Here is a 17,659-nt window from a genome sequence, read left to right on the forward strand (position 1 = left end):
CTCCATCCGATTCAGACCAAAATCCTTAATTTCTCTCACACTCACTGTCGCTACCAGACAAATCAAAGTCCATGTCATCCATTATTCAAAACCAAATGTTTGATTTTTTTTAAAGCAGAAATGAACGAAGCGATTGAGTCGACCAATCGAATGTGGAAACACACAGGAAGCCAATACAATCGCGTAGACCACCAACCTGAGTAATTTACTTGCAGCCTTTGTCGTCCTGCAGTTAATGTCATGTGGGTTACGCCCCTTTCAGTAGATTTCGGCAGAATTTTTAGGGGCGTTCCCGAAGAGGTTTGTTTTTTAATTTTACATTTTACAGAACGAGTATTGTGAAAAAAAACATTGTCAGATCTGAAATCACGATGAAAAACTCCTATAGGACATATATATATATATATTTATATATATATATATATATATATATATATATATATATATATATATATATATATATATATGCAATTTCAGTACTTTTGGGTGTCATGGGACCTTTAACGTGGAAGGAAAAGACATCTGAGGCATTCGGAATCCGAATCAATCCTTCATTCCAACTGCGACCGAACAACCCGCCCGTCTCTCTGCCGGTTGCACCCGGTTCCGGAAAACCCCCGATCAACCCGAGCTTGAGAATATTTACATATTATAACATGAAAGGCAAAATGATATGCGCGACAGATCTCAATGGCACGCAAGTTCTCCTCAACCTTTTGTGAGACGATTGAAGAAGAATTCTACTGAAGGAGAAATCATAAGCACCGTCTTGGTGATAACTCAAGCAGTCTTCTCCAGCTATTTAAAAAAAAAAAATTGCCCACGAGGGATGAATGAAGGTCACAACCTTCCATTCCGATCAGGGGCGTGCCTTTTCCTTTTCCACGCCCCCTTTTACAATTTCTTCTTCTTCTTCTATTTCTTGTTTATTGGCGTAGTCAGAGCCATGAGGTTCTATAAACACCACGCACCCGAACTCAAGGTTACAACCAAAACCAGAAAATATATTGATAAAATGGAAGTAAAGAACTAATAATAACTTTATACTGTCGACCCCATTTCCGTTTTGAATTTCTCGACAAATTTAAAGAATCGAGGGTACATCTGGCTCAGTTAACAAAGTGTATCAAGTACGCTTATTCAGAGAATACACCGAAGGATGTAACCGGTAATCTTAAATCGATTGGGGCTTTTAAACCAGGTTTCTTACATGACGAATGGGTTATTTCCAGTGTGGATGTAAGATCGCTGATGAATTTAGTGAGCTCCGACACATGAGTACTACACTTCGTGTTTATCATTGGAAGATTTACATGAATCAGCAAGGGGAAATCCTGGGACTGCCTGGAGCCCAACCCTCCGCGTTTATGGGTCGTTTGGTTGAATATTTTGTTGATCGTCTTGAAAGTAAACTCCTCCCAGCCCAGATGTTTGAAGGCTGCAGCGGAGATGATATTTGATTTTTTTTCAGATCTGCTCCCTGCTTGAGCTGCACAGTTTACTACTTCAGTGATGAAGCCAATGAATCCCTCTTTAGTGGAGTTCATGACCACGTCGGTGGTTGCTCTCTCGGTTTGGCATTCTGCGTCTTTCAGCTCAGTCTGGACTCTCACCGATTTGGTGATGACGTTTACCGCTCCCTCAGTTTTGCACGTGCTCTGAACCACTTTTACTGGACTCGTAGTTTTCCCCCTTTTGGGGACCATCCAGACAGCCTCAGCATATGACAGTTTCTCCTGCGTCTTCACCTGTTGGATCTGGGCAGCTCTCCTGAATTCAGGACATCCTCTGAAGGATGCACTGTGGTCACCACCACAATTGGCACAAAACATTTCTTCACGAGTGCAGCCTCCGTATTCGTGCTCTCCATTACATCTGCTGCAGCATTGTTTGCCTCTACAGGCTGGAGCAGTATGACCGAACTTTCGGCATTTGTAGCATCTTCAGGGGAGGGGAATGTATTCCCGTACAGTGAAGGCTTGATACCCCAAGAAAACTTTTGGGGGAATGACTGGGTTGTCAAAAGACAGAACCACCGAGGTGGTATGGACTCTGACCCCCATCCCTGACTGTGGTGAGACGGCAGGCATCAACAACTCCTACCTATGCTGAATGACTCGTGATATCATCAGTTTCAATGGAGGGATCAATTCCATAAATGACTCCTCGACTCTCCCTCAGACTCCGAGGAATATGACACAAAACACAAACCTGTCAAAATACTGGGTTTTCATAACCTTCTCCCATTGGTCGACTGATTTACACTTAATGAAGAGGTCTCCAGATCTGAGCTTTTTGGCACTTCGCACATCCCCAAATTCTTTGTTAATCAATGTAGCCATTTTTATTGGGTTGTCAGGACTTATGGGTGTAACGCCGTCAAAACCAAAACTATAACCATAAAGTTTGTGATCAGACTTTTCAGGGGTTGAGGGGCCCTTAACCACTTTGGGGGGTTTCGACCCCTGGGAACTCTCCCGCCACGGTCTGCCCCTCTTACTAGTTCGATCAACCCTCCATGATGAATTATTGTCATCATCACCAGATCATCCTTGATCACCTCCTCCCGGCACCCCGGAAGATTAAGATGTCCAATTGAGTAAACACTCGATCGTAATGTAGGCTTAAAGGATACAGAATATTGGAAAAAACCGATGCACCGTCGACACTCAAAACCGTCCTGTCACAGCGTCCGAGTCCGAGTCTCCCCGAGAGACCACGCTTTTACAATTTCCTCCATCTTCTTTAAACTTAATTGTTTCGTGGGCGTCAGCAGTGACCACTATTTTTGTTGTGTCTGTGTGTCTCTCTGTTTGTGACTCTCTCCAGAGCGTAGCTCTGTGACGTTTGATACGATCTTGATGAAACTTGGACACAAGCTCGATATCATGATCTAGTTGTGTCTTTTTGTATGAGGGGTGTCTCACACCCCTTGTGGGCTTTTTATTGGTTCGCGAGCTTTTCATTGAACTTTTTATTGAACTTTGAACTTTTTGAACTTTGAACTTACTTGAACTCACTTGAACTCACTTGAACTCACCTTGAACTCACTTGAACTCACTTGAACTTTTCATTGGTTCGCGAGCACCAGTAGTGACCACTATTTTCATTGTGTCTATGTGTCTGTCTGTCTGTTTGTGACTCTCTCCATAGCATAGCTCCGTGACGTTTGATGCGATCTTGATGAAACTTGGACACAAGCTAGATATCATGGTCTAGTTGTGTCTTTTTGTATGAGAGGCGTCCCACGCCCCTTGTGGGCAGAGCCACGCCCACTTGAACTTTTTATTTTATTTATTTTTATTTTTTTTCTCGATTTTTTTCTCGCAATTTCATTTCCTAGAAGCTATGCGTAATGTCCATAAGTACAACATATAAAAAAATCCGATTTGATTTGGTCAATTTTGACGGATGAGATAGGTTTTTACGGTAGGGCTTCCTCAAAAGCTTCCACTAACTCAATTGTACCTATCGTGGCATTGTTCAATAATGCCCATGAGCCATCGTCGCCTCTCAGCTAGTCTTGATACATTTTCATTCCAAGGAGCATCATTCCAATCACAAATTAATAGCGAACGTAGTGAGCTTCATACTTAATGTGTGCACATGAGAGAATAGGAAACAACAACAACAACAACAACAACAACAACAACAACAACACAATACCCTGGCAATTTGGAATCTGTGTCATTGGCTATAACCCTTTTGCCTCCATTTTTTTGTTTCCGGTTTTTGTCATGGGGAATGATGCATGCCGGAAGATAAAGGCATCATCGGAGACATGAAAGATACAAATATCAGACATGGTGTATATTTCCTCCACTGATTTTAATAAAGATATCTCCCGCATCATCAAAAAATAACTTGTAATCGTGATTTACATTATTTGATCGCTGATCCCGAATCCAGGCCGAAGTAACTGGAAATTGTGTATCCAGTTGTGAACAAGTTATAGGTAAAGTCAGAAGCAAATGTAAGAAGAATTCTACGTTCACTTCTAGTATATATTTTTTTAGATGAGATCCTGTTCTAGGCAGTGTAGTTGTCGTTGTGAAGGTAATGTTGAGGAAATGTTTTTTTTTCAGATGAGATCCTGTTCTAGGCAGTGTAGTTGTTGTTGTGAAGGTAATGTTGAAGAAATTTTTTTTTTTCAGATGAGATCCTGTTCTAGGCGGTGTAGTTGTTGTTGTGAAGGTAATGTCGAGGTATAATGTTGAGGTAATATTTTTTTTTTAGATGAGATCCTGTTATCGGCGGTGTAGATGTTGTGAAGGTAATGTTGAGGTATAATGTTGAGGTAATATATTTTTTTTGGTGAGATCTTGTTCTAGGCGGTGTAGTTGTCGTTGTGAAGATAATGTTGAGGTATAATGTTGAGGTAATATTTATTTTTTCAGATGAGATCCTGTTCTAGGCGGTGTAGTTGTCGTTGTGAAGGTAATGTTGAGGTAATATTTATTTTTTCAGATGAGATCCTGTTCTAGGCGGTGTAGTTGTTGTTGTGAAGGTAATGTTGAGGTATTAATATTTATTTTTTCAGATGAGATCCTGTTCTAGGTGGTGTCGTTGTCGTTGTGAAGGTAATGTTGACGGATTTTTTTTTTCAGATGAGATCCTGTTCTAGGCAGTGTAGTTGTTGTTGTGAAGGTAATGTTGAGGTATTAATATTTATTTTTTCAGATGAGATCCTGTTCTCGGCGGTGTCGTTGTTGTTGTGAAGGTCATGTTGAGGTAATATTTATTTTTCAGATGAGATCCTGTTCTAGGCGGTGTAGTTGTCGTTGTGAAGGTAATGTTGAGGTAATATTTATTTTTTTAGATGAGATCCTGTTATAGGCGGTGTAGTTGTTGTTGTGAAGCTAATGTTGACGGATTTTTTTTTTTCAGATGAGATCCTGTTCTAGGCGGTGTAGTTGTTGTTGTGAAGGTAATGCTGAGGTATTAATATTAATTTTTTCAGATGAGATCCTGTTCTAGGCAGTGTAGTTGTTGTTGTGAAGGTCATGTTGAAGAAATGTTTTTTTTTTCAGATGAGATCCTGCTCTCGGCGGTGTAGTTGTCTTTGTGAAGGTAATGTTGAGGTATAATGTTGAGGTAGTATTTTTTTTAGATGAGATCTTGTTCTAGGCGGTGTAGTTGTCGTTGTGAAGGTAATGTTGAGGTATAATGTTGAGGTAATATTTATTTTTTCAGATGAGATCCTGTTCTAGGCGGTGTAGTTGTCGTTGTGAAGGTAATGTTGAGGTATTAATATTTATTTTTCAGATGAGATCCTGTTCTAGGCGGTGTAGTTGTTGTTGTGAAGGTAATGTTGAGGTAATATTAATTTTTTTAGATGAGATCCTGTTCTAGGCGGTGTAGTTGTTGTGAAGGTAATGTTGAGGTAATATTTATTTTTTTAGATGAGATCCTGTTCTAGGCGGTGTAGTTGTCATTGTGAAGGTAATGTTGACGGATTTTTTTTTTCAGATGAGATCCTGTTCTAGGCGGTGTAGTTGTTGTTGTGAAGGTAATGTTGAGGTATTAATATTATTTTTTTCAGATGAGATCCTGTTCTTGGCGGTGTAGCTGTTGTTGTGAAGGTCATGTTGAGGTCTAATGTTGAGGTAATATATTTTTTTTCAGATGAGATCCTGTTCTAGGCGGTGTAGTTGTTGTTGTGAAGGTCATGTTGAGGTATTAATATTAATTTTTTCAGATGAGATCCTGTTCTTGGCGGTGTAGCTGTTGTTGTGAAGGTCATGTTGAGGTATTAATATTAATTTTTTCAGATGAGATCCTGTTCTTGGCGGTGTAGCTGTTGTTGTGAAGGTCATGTTGAGGTCTAATGTTGAGGTAATATTTTTTTTTTTCATATGAGATCCTGTTCTAGGCGGTATAGTTGTTGTTGTGAAGGTAATGTTGAGGTATTAATATTAATTTTTTCAGATGAGATCCTGTTCTTGGCGGTGTAGCTGTTGTTGTGAAGGTCATGTTGAGGTCTAATGTTGAGGTAATATTTTTTTTTTTGGATGAGATCCTGTTCTAGGCGGTGTCGTTGTTGTTGTGAAGGTAATGTTGAGATCTAATGTTGAGGTAATATTTTTTTTTTTGGATGAGATCCTGTTCTTGGCGGTGTCGTTGTTGAGGTCTAATGTTGAGGTAATATATTTTTTTTGGATGAGATCTTGTTCTAGGCGGTGTCGTTGTTCTTGTGAAGGTAATGTTGAGGTCTAATGTTGAGGTAATGTTTTTTTTTTTTTGGATGAGATCCTGTTCTAGGCGGTGCGTTGTTGTTGTGAAGGTAATGTTGAGGTAATATTTTTTTTTTTGGATGAGATCCTGTTCTTGGCGGTGTCGTTGTTGTTGTGAAGGTAATGTTGAGGTCTAATATTGAGGTATAATGTTGAGGTAATATATTTTTTTTAGATGAGATCTTGTTCTAGGCGGTATAGTTGTCATTGTGAAGGTAATGTTGAGGTAATATTAATTAAGATATCTCCCGCATCATCAAAATATAATTTTTAATCTTGATTTACATTATTTGATCGCTGATCCCGAATCCAGGCCGAAGTAACCGGAAATTGCAGCATCGAATGTAAGAAGAATTCTACGTTCGCTTCTAGGCTTTGTCTATTCCATATTACTACACCATTAACATGACAAAATAAAATGTTCACAAACTCGTGATGTGAACGAATATAAATGTCATTCAACATGATAACAAGTACAGACGAATCTGCCGGCGAGGAAAGGCGGATAAGCACCACCGAAGCGCGCACACACGGTCTCCCACCGAGCAGTCATCTAATCACGGTCACGTGCTTGCAAGCTTTTGTAACTGGATAACTTCGACAAAAACAACTCATAATAAAAACGACCATTGGACTAATTCACATAATCGTGCTCATAATGCGTGAGCATTTCATCCGGATTCTCATTTCACCCCATCCGGATGAAATGATTTAATAAACGAATTAGCATATCGGAATAGCACCTCAATTCCCTCAAATCACGACAGGCCTTTTTGATGACGAACATAGGGAAACCTCTGTGTCGTTACAAAAAAATACGGAAGGAGTTTCATCAATGCCTTGCATAATCAATCCAGAACAGAATTTAAGAAAAACTCAAGTTTTTCAGCACCTTTCTTGAAGAGAAAATGACACTTCTGAGAGACATTGACAAGGTCAAAACAAAATGGCCACCAAGTCATGTGACATTAGGTCCACAAAGATTCACAAATTATGATAATTGAGGAATCACGCAATAACTCCACATAAAAATATTCTTCGAATTCAGGTTTTAATTTTTTTTAACTCTGAGGTAACATTTTTGGTGGAATTGCCCTTAAAACGAATCTGCATGTAGGAATAAGTGAATACCACCCCAATTTCCCTGAAACATGGTACGTGTTCCTGAGGACGAAAATACAGAAACCTCTCCTTTGGTTGTTAAAAATAGTAATAATTTGAAGGGGGTCCTACACGTAGGATTACCTCAGGGCCTATTCTGGCTCTCGGCGGTCCTGGGTGCGAGTCAACTCTTATGGCGGCAAATTTGGAATTGCATCTATCTACACTTCTGAGGTAAATGTGTACAAATTATACTTTGAAAAATTTCGACATATATGCTTAATGTGTGCTCTATCAAAATGGTCATGTGACGTGTGGTAAAGTTTCAGTTTCCTCCGTTGAACGGTTTTCAATGTACACTCTTAACAAAATGCAGACACGTACGAAACGTGGGTACGCAACTGATTGCCGAACCCCGCTTTTCGCTTCACGTGCGCGGGCTAAAAATGTAAAAGGATGTTGGGATGTCCCTCGAAAAAGTACGCAAACCAGGCAGGGATGATCACAAGAAATGATCAAGTGAAACCATCCCGACATGTCTTCTTTCTTTGAAGAATGGTTGTCCCGAGAACAGGCACGAACAGACCGAGCATCCACCGCAGCAGGAATGTCCTCTCCGTCATCTGTAAGGCACCGAAGAATTCACTGGTTGGTTTTCTTTGCCCATGTGAAGCCATCGATGAGAAAATATGAAAAGTTTTGATTGAGGGAAAGAACATATAATACTGAGGATTTTGTGACCAGTTCTCAAAAGAAAAGATGTAATTTATTTCATGTTTCGTTGGACTCCAATGTTTGGGAGCCTGATATGTCGCCATCTTAGGAGTGCGAAGTTCTCTGTCAGTTCAAAGAGAAAGTACAAATAAATAATCCACCTCACGGATCGAAGGACGCAGGTTTGGATAGCACTGCTTCTACGCCAACAGGGAGAAGGATCTGCCGGGAACACCAACGAGGTTTGGCAGCACAACCCAAATGTATTCAAGTAGCGGTGTCCACACGACCAAGTCGGTCGGGAAAGTGGAAGCAGGAACACACAAATGCCAACAGCGACACTGAGCTACAGTCAATCTAACTGCCATATATATATATATATATATATATATATATATATATATATATATATATATATATATATATATATATATTTTTTTTTTATATATATATTGTTGCGGTATTTCGCGCCCGCCGGCGTGCGAACGGCCACGTAACTCGAATCGCGGCACGTCGCCCACCGGACGGACAATCCAGTCGTGACCCTCTCGGACTAACGCCGGGAACCAGTCACGGGTGGACCTTTCGGTCTCACCGCGATCGAGCCAATCAGCCCCCGCGTGGGATAGGGTTGCTCGCCGAATTCGACCTACCTAAGTACCCACGCGGAGGGTAGACCGGGCGATCGCACCTCGCCGCAGGTCGACTTCGGACACGGGCCATTTAAGCGACCCGTTCCGTACTATCAGAATAACCGAGCGGTGTTATCGTCGACCTCGACGGTTCGATTAATTATCGGGCGTATTCAGCCCACTACCAACCCTTTACGTGAGGCAAGATGAGGATTCAATGGAGGAAAAAGACGAAGCGAAGCGGGAGAACAGGTCAACAATAAAGCACATTTATTCGCGGCACACGGGAAGCACACAAATACAATTCCACCAAATGCACACAAAAAAAAGAAAACACAATTCCATTTACACAAAAAGCAAATATAAAAGTGAAAACACAGTGCAGAGCTAATACCAACTACCGAGCACACGGCAACACTTATACAATTCTACTTCACAGACGGCGCCGACAACACATACCCAAAACCAAGGAAAAGAAATACCCCCAAGAATGAGGCGGGCCTGAGGCCGAGACCGGGTCGCGCCTACCCGTCTGGTGATGAGACGCGGAGCGGCGATGGCGCCTCACTCCGCGGGCCTCGCGGACAGTGCCTGGCAGGGGGTGGGAAAAGGGGCCCCCTTGGTCGCACTATCTCAGCGCGGGGGGAAACAGGAGGGGGTTGCTGATGCTCGGGGTATAGAGGATCTTTATTATCCCTGGTGTGCGTCTCCACCTCGGCCAGGTCGCGCTGCCGGCCTTCCTCGGGCGTGCAGCTCCCGGCACCGTCGCGAGCACCCCCTCGTCTGCCTTCGCCGCTGCCGCCTCTCCGCCTCTGGACTCTCCACCCTGGACTCTTCTTTGGGCTCTCCTCGTTCGACTCTCTTCAGCTTCTCCAGCTACTGCAGGCTTCGGGCTCCAGACTTCCACACTCGTCCCCTCCGTTCCGACTCCTTCTCGTTCTCCTTTTTGTTCTCGTTCTTCTCCTCCTTTTTGTTCTCGTTCTCCTTTTCTGACTGACGAACACCGTCCTTTTATCCCCCGTAACCGCCTTTGACCCCCTCCCTTTGACCTTTCCACCTCGCTCCCCATTGGCCCGAGAAAAGTGGGCGTGAAGGCTTTTGATCCACAAATTTGCATATATCGATCGCCCTGGGGGCAGGCCAGTCGCCCCTCGCTCACCGATTGGACGGCAAAAAGTGGGCGTGTGTCGTTTTTGATCCGTTTTTGAAGCACAAAATCCGTGATTTTGTACACGCTGTTCAACGTGCGCTCTGCACGAGTCCAACACCGGCACCCACAGCGGGGCAAGAACGGCGGCGATGCTACGGCCGCGAGGCGTGACGGGAAGGTCGTGGCGGTTGTGGTGAAGCGGTGGTTGTGGTCGGTGGTTGATGTTGTGGTTGTGATCATGGCGGTTGGTCCAAAATAAAGATAGTGAAAGAAAAACGGCTATCCTGAAAAGTCGCAGCTCGCATAAATGACATGTATTCCCACTAGACAACGGGTTTGGGCCTAACTACACATGCACTTACCGAGATACCTCACCTAAGGGACCTGAATGGTGGTTTGCGAATCTGGTAACCACAACACTACCCCCTTCCCTTTTTACAGACTCGTCCCGAGTCGTCAAATTTTCGTGTGCCATCATGTGTAGTTTTCCCCTAGTACATTTTACCTACGGATCCCTGAGTGCGACATTCATGGTATTCGTGTCCCCAAAATAAATAACCTGAGGGCTGCGTAACTATCTAAACAAACTCACTCACACGGACGACTTAAATAAAATTGCCGGCGCTAAGACATACATGCCGGGGGCGCACTCATATGTACAGTACATCTTAACCTTAACTTACAAATTTTACACTAAACCATGGCCCAGGATCATCGAACTCTGCAAAAAGAAAGCAGTTAGCAGGGAGCCAGGCTGCCCACATGCCGTCTCTGACTCAAACAATGCAGGTGACAGGGAACGTGGCTGGCTGCTCACACGCAGTCCAAGGCCTTCCCTTTTGAACTGAACGCAGTGAACCACAACGGTGCATGGGTTGCACAACGCAGTCTCCGTGCCAGCTCAAGTGGCACACGCAATGAGCACAACGAATGGATGCATGGACACAAACACGGTGCACGGGCTGCCACTGCAGGCCCGTGTTGTAGCTGCCAACAGGGCAGTTCTCGCAGCTTGCAAACTGTTGCCTTGATCCTGGCGCACATGGAAATGAACAGGGGGGGGCAAAGCAAAATTGAACGGGGCTGGTGAACATGGGCAGTGGGCATGGCATGGCAAAGGTGAGCAGGCAAACTCAGCCCGCAGAATAAGGCCGCTGCAGGCAAACACAGCCGGCAGATGAACTGGCCGGCACAGGCCTCGAAGAAAAACAGCCAGCAGATGAACTGGCCGGCACAGGCCTTGCAGCAAACACGGCCAGCCGATGGCACAGGCCTTGCAGCAAAACAACAGCTGCCGATGAACTTGGCCGGCCTCCGCCCTGAAGCAAAACACGGCCAGCCGATGAAGTTGGCCAGCCTTTGCCGTTCAATGGAGGTTGGTGGAGGGAGTGCGGTGGTGCTGGCCACTTGGAGGGCGGGCTCGGACCTACCTACCTGTCTCCCTCCCAACCTATCGCCTTTGCCTGTCACTGTACATACCCACTCCCTTAATTTGTCAAACCCCAATTTAGCCCCAACTTATTTTTTTGTTGTTTTTATTTTTACTTCCCCACTATAAATCGTCCCCTAACCCCCTTTATCGTCCTTGTTCGGCTAACCTATCCTGTCACCTAACCTACTCACAACCCCTACGTTCCCTTCCCGGACAGAACAAGGAGAGCTAACGTCCTGTGTCGAGGCCCATGAGAAGCCTCAGAATGGCCTCCCCAGAGTTCGGCGATCTATAACCAAAGTGGGTCCAGCGGCCCACAACGACAACGAGGAGGATGGATGGTGCGGAGGGATACATCTCCCTAATCTACCCTAACCATTTAACTGTTAAACTACCCCGGGGCTTTCAACAAGCGCCTCTCGCTTAAACTATTGGTTCTAACAACCCAGATTCCCGTCGCCTGTGTTGGTGTCCTCACAATTTCGGGCCTCGCCCCCAATTTTCTCTCCGTGCCCTCACACGGTCTCATGGCTGGGACACGTGGCTCCCTTTGGCAGGCACGACCCTCTGCCCGAATCTCCCGCTATGGCACCCCGGGCACTACACTGCCTCCGAGCCTACCAGCTCCCTAACACCGGGGAGTGCCCCCCATGGCACCTCCCCTGAAACGCACACGTGGCAGGCCGGCCTCCGGGCCCCTTTCCGAGGGTCACCCGTGCCCACAACACTGCCCACGCGGCTAATGGCGCCCGGGCCCCCGCACCAAGCAGGCGCACCCGTGCCCACTACTCTATCCCGGCCCCCCATGGGCCGCATGGCCTAACGCGGCCGACTAGCCTGGTGCCCGGGGTACCCACTCAGCGATACTCACCTTTCGCAGCCACGCTCCCAAGCCCGTCAACAGGGCTCCTGCACCCCTCCAAATGGGTTTCGAGCCTACACTCCCACCAACAACAAAACGACCTCCATTTTTCAATTTGACTAACCCCCTAACTCACTTTACTCTGACCCCGGGGTCCCTTGGGCGGGGGTCACTCCTCCCCCCAATCACTCATCGCACCATGCATTCCCCATTCACTCCATACACACAGACCCGCTGGCCTCACTCACTCACCAAGCACATGCTTCCACTTCACTCACCAACTCTTCAACACACACACCACTGAACTCTGCCATCCTCCTATCTACATCCCCTAACTAACTCGTGCTCCCACGTCGTCCCTTAAACTACAGCACGTTCCTTTTAACCTACGTAGCTAAACTACGTCCCCTCTACACATCCACAAGTCTGTCTCTGTCTCCAAATCATAAATTCATTTTATTTCCCAACCTAAAGCTCACTAAATCCCTCTACCTAATCCATTCCACGGACTCCATGAGGACTTACCCCTGCCCCATGAAGTCGGTCTAACTAAGCTAACCCTTCCCCCTAACTAGTTTTCATCCTGTGCCCAGGTAAGGGGGTCTTTCACCCCTTGCCCAGGAATCCTGTACACCCGAAAGTGAGGCTTGCCTTTTTTTTTTTTCATGCGCAGCACCTGCGCGGCAACTCAGAGCTCGCGCACTTTACACCTGCCCGTGACGTCATGTAGCTGCACATGTTCCTCGTCCCTCCTTGGACGGTACCATCCGGCCGGCATACCCATCCTGACGGCTTGCAGCCACAGGTGCAGCCATAGCGGCACCGTGCGCATAAAAAAAACAAGCCCCACGTCTCGAGGGGTTCCCCACGCGAACACATGTGCTTTGCCCGTTGGAGCTTAACACACACGATCGCGTGGAGAACCCGTCCGGTCCAAATCCATTTACCTGCCTAAACTTTGTCCGTCCGCGGGATCGGCAAATCCACCGCGTGCGTTTCCGGACCGGGACTTCACTCTCGCAAGCGAGCACGTGGCGGTCTCGTGCGTTGCACAGCACGGACCGCGTGCTCACTGCTGGGTGAACCCGGCACGGTCCTCGAAACAACCACAGCCGCTACTCGGCTTTCGTTCCTCCCATGTCGCCGTCGTCGCCATTCGACCCACGCACACCTGCGTGTTACGACGCACACAGTCCACTCCATCACATTCACACCGGGAGATGCGGCTGCGTGCTCCCGCATGCCAACCGACATCTCCCTCACATACCGCTCTCTCACACACACGGTCTCCCTGGCATTCGGCCGTTCACTCACGTTTGCCATTTTCCTCACACAAACCATACCACTTACACACGCGGGGGCACTCGCCCGCGGTGCCTCACTCATACACCGTGCCTCACTCACACACGCGGGGGCACTCATCCGCGGTGCCTCACTCACACATGCGGGGGCACTCAACCGCGGTGCCTCATCCACACACGGTGCCTCACCCACACACGCGGGGGCACTAACCCGCGGTGCCTCACTCATACTGGCCGTTTCATCCACACACACAGCCTCTCTCACACACGGTGCCTCATCCACACACCGTCCCTCACTCACACACGCGGGGGCACTCACCCGCGGTGCCTCACTCATACTGGCCGTTTCACTCACACACCATGTACTCACCTCACACGGTGCCTCATCCACACACGGCGTGCTGGGAAGCACGTACTCCGGCACCATCGCCACCACACCACTCACACACGGGGTCGCTTCCACACACGGGGACGCACTCACACCTTGCACCACACACACAGGGACAACCACACTGGGGATTTGTGTCCCCACAAGGGTCTCCGGGGCCTCCATACCCCCCAAGCTCTCCGTGCACCTGTCCACAGCACTCGTCCCCTCAACCTCGCAAAGCACGACCGAACTCACCTGGTCGTGACTCGCCTCAGGGGCATACTCCCTCCCCTCGTTCCTGGAGGAGGTCATCCAGCTGCTCACACCGGGTCCCCACACGCTCCGCGAGCTCAACCTCACTATCCTCCACTACCTCCGTGTGTGTGTGCGCGTCACTTACCCCGTCTTCATCGTGTTTATTGGTCACTGCTTCTTTCTGGCGTCTTTCCCTTATCTTTATGTAGGTCAACCTTGCTTTCTCTTTAAGTCGCTCCCGTCCTTCCCTGTTTTTCACTCCTTGCTCTTTCACGATCTCCGCGTACCTCATCCTTGCTCTCCGTATTAATTGTTCTTTTCTCTCCCTCGCAATTACTTTCACCTCGTCTCTTGTCTCCCGAATTACTTTTTCCTTACCCGCCTCCACCGCGGGCCTGTCAGCCGTTACACCCCCTTCCAGCTCGTTTGTTCCGACACGTGGAGTCGCCATTTTAAGTTCCCTGCTCACGGCCTTCATGCCCGCCTGCAGGCATCGGCCCATGTTCTGCGTCTCACCCCGTAGCTTTCTCGTTTCTTCCTTCATGTTTGTTTCCATTTTAGTTTTCATGCGTTTTATTTCGTTTGTGAATGTATCCATCTTTTGGTTTTTTTGTTTGTTCATGTCTTTCATTTCGTTTTTTATTTCATTTGTCATTGCCGCATTCATTTGTGCCAGCATGGTGAATAGCTGGGCCATGTCGGATGCACTCAAGTGAGCCGTTTCGGCAGGGGTTGGGTAAGGGTCTTGGTGGAGAGGGGGGGGGGGAGGTGTCATACACCGCGGCCGCTGCCGCACCCACCTCGGGCCCTGGGTTCAGTTGGGCGAGTCCGTGTTCCTGCACAATCAACATTTCCTGCTCGGGGATTCCATCCTGGACCATGGATTCTACATTACTACACATAAACATTTCTAATACCCCCGGCTCCCGCTCGCCTTGAGACGCCATCTTGCTTCTCGTGAAGGGTTAATTTCGCTCGCTCGTAATTTGGAGGGAATCGGGGGTCGCTTCTCTCACCCCTGGACCGATTCCCGTGAATTTAATTGGAGACAGGAGAGCCCGTTTTCCTGTTCTCCGATACCAGTGCCGCGAGGAGGGCGATGAATTTGTATCGCACGACCTGACACCAGTGTTGCGGTATTCGCGCCCGCCGGCGTGCGAACGGCCACGTAACTCGAATCGCGGCACGTCGCCCACCGGACGGACAATCCAGTCGTGACCCTCTCGGACTAACGCCGGGAACCAGTCACGGGTGGACCTTTCGGTCTCACCGCGATCGAGCCAATCAGCCCCCGCGTGGGATAGGGTTGCTCGCCGGGTCGACCTACCTAAGTACCCACGCGGAGGGTAGACCGGGCGATCGCACCTCGCCGCAGGTCGACTTCGGACACGGGCCACTTAAGCGACCCGTTCCGTACTATCAGAATAACCGAGCGGTGTTATCGTCGACCTCGACGGTTCGATTAATTATCGGGCGTATTCAGCCCACTACCAACCCTTTACGTGAGGCAAGATGAGGATTCAATGGAGGAAAAAGACGAAGCGAAGCGGGAGAACAGGTCAACAATAAAGCACATTTATTCGCGGCACACGGGAAGCACACAAATACAATTCCACCAAATGCACACAAAAAAAAGAAAACACAATTCCATTTACACAAAAAGCAAATATAAAAGTGAAAACACAGTGCAGAGCTAATACCGACTACCGAGCACACGCAAACACTTATACAATTCTACTTCACAGAAGGCGCCGACAACACACCCCCAAAACCAAGGAAAACAAACACCCCCAAGAATGAGGCGGGCCTGAGGCCGAGACCGGCTCGCGCCTACCCGTCTGTTGATGAGACGCGGAGCGCGATGGCGCCCTCACTCCCGCGGGCCTCGCGGACAGTGCCTGGCAGGGGGTGGGAAAAGGGGCCCCTTGGTCGCACTATCTCAGCGCGGGGGAAACAGGAGGGGGTTGCTGATGCTCGGGGTATAGAGGATCTTTATTATCCCTGGTGTGCGTCTCCACCTCGGCCAGGTCGCGCTGCCGGCCTTCCTCGGGCGTGCAGCTCCCGGCACCGTCGCGAGCACCCCCTCGTCTGCCTTCGCCGCTGCCGCCTCTCCGCCTCTGGACTCTCCACCCTGGACTCTTCTTTGGGCTCTCCTCGTTCGACTCTCTTCAGCTTCTCCAGCTACTGCAGGCTTCGGGCTCCAGACTTCCACACTCGTCCCCTCCGTTCCGACTCCTTCTCGTTCTCCTTTTTGTTCTCGTTCTTCTCCTCCTTTTTGTTCTCGTTCTCCTTTTCTGACTGACGAACACCGTCCTTTTATCCCCCCGTAACTTCGCCTTTGACCCCCTCCCTTTGACCTTTCACCTCGCTCCCCATTGGCCCGAGAAAAAGTGGGCGTGAAGGCTTTTTGATCCACAAATTTGCATATATCGATCGCCCTGGGGCCGGCGCCAATTCGCCCGTCGCTCACCGATTGGACGGCAAAAAGTGGGCGTGTGTCGTTTTTGATCCGTTTTTGAAGCACAAAATCCGTGATTTTGTACACGCTGTTCAACGTGCGCTCTGCACGAGTCCAACACCGGCACCCACAGCGGGGCAAGAACGGCGGCGATGCTACGGCCGCGAGGCGTGACGGGAAGGTCGTGGCGGTTGTGGTGAAGCGGTGGTTGTGGTCGGTGGTTGATGTTGTGGTTGTGATCATGGCGGTTGGTCCAAAATAAAGATAGTGAAAGAAAAACGGCTATCCTGAAAAGTCGCAGCTCGCATAAATGACATGTATTCCCACTAGACAACGGGTTTGGGCCTAACTACACATGCACTTACCGAGATACCTCACCTAAGGGACCTGAATGGTGGTTTGCGAATCTGGTAACCACAACAATATATATATATATATATATATATATATATATATATATATATATATATATATATATATATATATATATATATATATATATACACATACTAGCGATACCCGTGCACATGCACGGGATAGCAGCACAACATAGCTGGTAGCAGACGACAGGCAGTACACGGGGAATGACAAAAATACGCATTGTGCAAAATGCAAGTGGTACTATGGAACGCCAAGACTTCCCAAACATTGTCGGCATGTCCGCTAAGTGCCACAGCAATTTCATAGGGATCGTGTGATGGCGAGCCGAGTTTTTAGTGTGCAAGCTTGGTATTATAATAGAGATATATATATATATATATATATATATATATATATATATATATATATATATATATATATATATATATATATATATATATATATATATTTATATACATATATAAGACAAGACATATATTCTCTTGTCTTGCATTGGATGTTGGCCTCCTGAGCGACCGTCGTCAGAGATGATCGACTACTGGGCATCACGAGATTTGGAGCCCCTGCAGAATTTGACTGGTCCCTTTGATTCATCCACACAGTTCGTTGAAGGTAGGAAACGCTGCTGCTCCAAGAATCTTTTTTTTTACTGTAGACTACAAAACGGAGAGTCTGTGAAAAGGTCCTGGCTTTGCTTCTCCGCATCAACCGGAAAACTGTACTGCATCGCTTGCAAGCTCTTTGGAGGCGCTACTGCCCTGGACGGGGAA

At 47.4% G+C, this 17,659-nt stretch overlaps 1 long non-coding RNA gene across 1 annotated transcript in view; it reads left to right on the forward strand.

Annotated features, from left to right (window-relative positions):
- The first annotated feature begins 7,377 nt into the window (after positions 1-7,377).
- The window catches only part of LOC147028482 (uncharacterized), an 82,726-nt gene continuing 72,444 nt past the window's right edge, over positions 7,378-17,659 (forward strand). The window contains exon 1 of the long non-coding RNA XR_015056930.1: positions 7,378-7,568. This is a non-coding gene — a long non-coding RNA (uncharacterized LOC147028482). The remainder of the gene's footprint in view (positions 7,569-17,659) is intronic.

The sequence above is a fragment of the Eptatretus burgeri genome, chromosome 4, assembly GCF_056783735.1.
Source record: "Eptatretus burgeri isolate ZD-2024b chromosome 4, Ebu_testis_v1, whole genome shotgun sequence".
In the NCBI taxonomy this organism is placed as follows: Eukaryota; Metazoa; Chordata; class Myxini; order Myxiniformes; family Myxinidae; genus Eptatretus; species Eptatretus burgeri.